Genomic DNA, 5,393 nt, shown 5'->3' with positions numbered 1-5,393 from the left:
ATCCAAGTCATCATGAATAGGGCTATCCATAGCATCCACAGAGCTCAAGCAGTCAAGGGCTGTCCCAACATAGGGAACCTGCTCATAAAGACAATCATCTGCTAGTACATCAGTGGCCAGAAGCATGCTATAAATGCTCATGAAACCTCAATGGATGGGAGGACATAAAGGCATCAATCAAGGATGCAAAAGCTCCCACATGAAGAAGAGTCGTAGCCAATTGCATGACATAACCAACCACAGTACAGTAAATCATAAGATATCTGTCATAAGAGCATACGATATTCAACTATGAAATCAGCCCATAACCATATGCATATGCATAGCTCTGCAATACATCATGCCACCAAGGAACATCCAAGTCAAGTAAAGACCGACAAGTGGAAAACCATCCTGCAAGAGTCAAGCTCTGGGTGAAGCCCAAACATCTATACAACAACATCCAAATAAGTGGCTCTGTAAGGTATACAACAGTAGACCATGTGCATAGACGGGTAAGCATACATAGCATCTGCTCTCTAACATGGATAGGCAACAGAAGCCCAATTAGCATAGAAGCTAGACAACAGAGGAGCAAGAAAGCCATAACTATAAATCCCAAGCACTATCCAAGTCCATTGATCAGTAAGTATCCCGCATATCAAATGCAAATGAGCAATCACAGCTCAATAGGCAACTGCCAAAACAAGGGAGTAGTTCACTGCTCAATACCTGTAAGCGCATCCAAGTAATAGCCAAGATCCATAATCGGAGCATCAAATCCTATATAGCATCCAAGTTCGTAACGGAAAAAGCCAAGTCAATGTCTAGCTGTTCAAGGAGAATACTCAAATGAATGTCGAGACGAGCTCAAACAATTGCCATCCATAGCCAAAGCATAAAGTATTCACCAAGACATCATAACCCGTACTGGGTAGCCTAGGCATAAACCATGTCATAGATGAAATGCCAGCTGCAAAGAAGTGATAGTCAAACCCAAATCGAGCTCTAATCTCATCTCAAAAGCATTCCGGAGCATAAACAAGACATGTGGTATAGCCCAAATACATCATGACATCATACCGAGTAGCTGGGAGCACCCCCTAACCAATAGGCATAACCCAACTGTAACATAAATAGCTTCAGCCCTGAAGTTTATAGCAGCATATAACCTCTGTAATAGAGCAAATCAATGCTCAATCCAAGCTCAAATCCATAGGCATACATTCCCGTATGTATAGGCACCAATTGGGCTTAATTGGGGATCAAATGCTAAGACCTATAAGCATAAAATTAAAGTAACAGGTGGCTGCCCTGTTTTGGACAGATCTGGGATTGTTCAAAATAGTCAATGGCTGAGCTAAATTAGCTCCAAATGCATCTCACATAAGAGGCATAACATCCACAAGTGATTCGGTATCAATAGACATCAGTAGAAGCATCACATAAGCCATAGGCATACAAATACATGCTATCTCAGACTTGAAATCTGTTGCAAAATATTATGTCATCAAAATTTGGCAAATTTGACATCACCATCATGTCCAGAGCGTGCCAAAACCCCAACTTAGACTCTTACCTTGCCTGAATCGGGTTCTAAATGCCCGAGATATGACAAAAAGAGTGATTTTTGGGCCAGATTTTGAAACATGCGCAAAAAAAAAAGTGAGCTGGTTGGGGGGTCTGCTGTCCCACGTGTCAACAATGGGGCCCAAAGGGGGCACAAATGGGGGCCAAAGAAGGCCTACACCAAGCCTCAGCAAGCCTTGATTGGGGCTGGAAGCAAGATCCAGGTGAAGGAAGCTCTAAGAGATGTGAGCTATGGCTGCCCACAACCTGTGAAAACCCTGTTGAGCTGAAAATTAAGTGAGAATGAAGATCTCATACCTCGTGTGGAAGGCCAGGATGAGCTCTTGAAGACCCGCTCTGATACCAGTTGAAGGGGATGCAATGGCAGTGGAGAAGGAGAAGAGGAAGATGCGGGAGAGAAGAGCACACACAATGTAGGTGCTGTCCAACTGAATTGACAGCCTTATTGCACTATCATATTATATATGAATAAAGAATGGGCGGTCACAGTATACACGGGTAGGCCGAGAGGCCTTTTACCCCAATAGGGACGTTTCTTGGGTTTAGAAATATGAAGGAAGCAAAGAGTTACTTTTATAGTAAGGATTAACTTGCTCATGGCACAAGTTAATCTAAAACCCCCACTCCTAAGTACACTTGCAAGGGTAAGGCCTTAAAGACCCTAGTTATTAAGCTCATGGAAATGTTACACTCCCAAGAAGAGAAGTCTGTAAGGGTAGATACGTTGCGAGGTGATAAGAAAGTTACACATAGGTTGTGCATGATAAAGTTTTGAATAAATTGTGGAAAAGCCTATGATATAATAGAAAGACTAGTGATGTATTATTTTAAGTGTGACCTAGGGGGTGATGCCAAGAGGCATATTCCACGGTGGATTCCGTGAGGTTTTGCGGTGGATTCCGTAAAATTTTATTACAGGGGCTCATATACAAAGTGGATTCTTTGTGCGAAAAGTCGATGGGGACGCCTATCCTTTTCGGGGGTTTTGTTAATTTTATGTGTACATGGGTGATTCCATAGCAGGTGATTCCGCAAAATACATATTTAAATTAATAAAAGTTTATGAGTTTAGAGTGCGCACTCGTAATAAATTAAGGTTAGGATTGATTTCTAACCAATTTATTTTATGTAGCTGAAGATTGCTAGGTATTCACTTTTGTCAATTTAATTGTATTATTTTTCTAACAATTGTGAATGCTTCAGTTGATGTGTAGAGCGAGCAGCGGTGGCATTGGGAAGCATTGGAGGATAGCGTGTATTCAAATTATCATCAATTTTTTATGGGTGTATCTTAGGCATGGCGCCTATATTTTATCGCACTTATTTATTAAAGCACTTGATATTTATTTATTACTTTTGTATGCGCATAGGCGCACGATTTAAATATTTGTATTGGACATTGTATTTAGGTACCGCCTGACTTCTTGGGCGCCCATTAGCTTTAATTCTTTATTGGCACAAAAGCAAACTCAAAAGCAAAAGCGTGCTATTTTGTAAATTGGACTATTATTTGAGCTTGAAGATGAATAATATATTAAATACATGCTTTGTGGAGCGCTCACACAAGGCGTGGGGGGAGATTGCACCCAATTGGTCTCTTGTTCATGTCGTGCAAGCTTTTTTCATTGGTTTTTGTGTAAAAAGAAGAGTTCTTTTGTTCTCGGGGACCTTCTGACGCTCACTACGCGCGCATACGGCGTCCGATCTGTGCATCAGTGGTATTACAGCGAAGCTGAGATCGAGAGCTTCCAATCGCTTACCATCTCGCGCGAAGGCGGAGCTCCTGGAACAATCGAGCTCTACAGTCTGTCTCGTCGCAAACGGTCGATACTAGCGTGTTCCTAGCAATCAAGAACCCCCTTCTGCACCCTCTGATCGTCGCGAGAGACCAGCCTCTGTAGGCGAAGGACCGGCGGCAAAGCTTCTTCATCAAGTCGTGGAAGAACAAATAAGAGATTCTCCTCCATAGCTTCACACCTTTCAAGCTTAAGCAAAAAGCTTATTAAGCTTTACAAAGCTTATTTTTAAAAAAAAAGTCTCCTTAATCAAATTACCGCGCATGTGGCGGCAGTATGTACTGCCCGCTGTCGACGCTAGCGAGGACATACTCATGTCCTTTAAATCCTTGCTTAATCAAAAAAGCTTAAAGCTTTAAGTCCTCCAAGTTATCCAATCTACTAAAGTCCTACAAATCATCTTCAGCAAACTATCATAAAGGCAGTTCGTATCCAGCAATACACGAATCGCTTTACTACTCTCAAGAAGGCCCTGTTCACATTTGCAGTCTTGCTGAACCAGTTTTAGCAAAAACAGAAGTTCACAGGCAGACTATACGTAGTTTATACGCAGTTTCTACGCAACACTATTCTCTTGGAAGACGGTTGTGACAACGAATTCCGCAATCGTAAAGGAGAAAGACTACAAAAGCCAAACAAAATATACAAGCCTTGTAAACTCGCCTTTGAGCTACGCTCATCCCGCTAACAAGATTTCAAGTGTGTGAGGTCTTTTGAAATTTTGTAGGATGACTGAACAAAACATGGACGATCTTATGGCTAAAGGTGATTTACCCGAACCAACGATGGAGCAAAAGTTGGATTTGATTATGATGCAGCTTGAAGAAGAACAAAGAGCCCGACAAGCTTTGCAAGTTCAATTGGCCAATGTGCAATGATCTACCACCGACCAAGATGGATCGCAACTCGAAGATCTTATACGATGTACCATCGATGCAACACTTGAAGCCCAATCCATTCGCAAAGAAACAAAGATAAGTAAAAGGAACTTCAAATTTCGTACTTTCAATGGATCACGCGATGGAAAGATTGTTCTTGCTTTTATCAGTCAATTTGATGATTACTTTCATGAAGAAACATATGCTGAGAAATACAAAATTAAATGTGTCACTAACCATTTAGTTGACCAAGCATCCTTATGGTGGACTGTGGTCCGCAAAAGCGTTGATTGTCCCACTACCTGGGAGACTTTCCAAAAGAAATTTTTGCAGAATTTCCTTTCTCCTCAGTTCCACGAAAAAGCCATCACGCAGTGGGATCTTCACAACAAAGGGATCGCGAATCTACTTCCCAATACATTGAATGTTTCTGGAATGCCCTACTGCAACTACGAATGCTCGAAGATGTACCTGAAGCAACTCATAAACACAAGTTTATGTCTGGCCTACTTGGACATTTCTATGCGGAAGTCAATATGTTCAAGCCAACAACTCTTGAAGATGCAATTTCCTTGGCCCATGACACTGAAGACAAGATTCGCGGACGAGACAAGCGACCACAACAATTTCCAACTAATGGTAACTTTGGTTCCAAACAATTCAATTCAAATTTTCGAAGATTCAATCAAAGTCATTTTCTTCCATCTTCATTCTGTAAATCTTGGACACGACCACCTGCCTTGCCATCAACCACCAATCCAAACCCTAAGCTATCTCCACAGTCAAATCCCAATATTCCTAAACTTCCTGCCATTACCAATAATGTATCCAAAGCCAAACCCATAGTTTGTTATAAATGCCATCAACCTGGCCATCTAGCAGCCAATTGCCAATCCAAAAAGCCATCCGTCCATATCAATTATCTGGGAGCAATAGAAGATGAAGAACGTGAGGAAATACCAGACTTTATGGAAGATGATGACGACATTGGTACTACTTCGGATACTTTTCCAGGTATGCCAACTCCCCATTCTTTATTAACAATGAAATGTTTTGTGCATGGTAAAGAAAAGACTATTTTACATGATGATGGGAGCACACATGCCTTTATTTCTGTAAAATTAGTCAAAGAATTGAATTTAGAAACTGT

This window comes from Lygodium microphyllum, chromosome 8 (genome assembly GCF_053477565.2).
Source record: "Lygodium microphyllum isolate KBCC chromosome 8, Lygodium_microphyllum_v1.1.10, whole genome shotgun sequence".
NCBI classification, from domain to species: Eukaryota; Viridiplantae; Streptophyta; class Polypodiopsida; order Schizaeales; family Lygodiaceae; genus Lygodium; species Lygodium microphyllum.
This window is presented reverse-complemented; position numbering follows the sequence as displayed.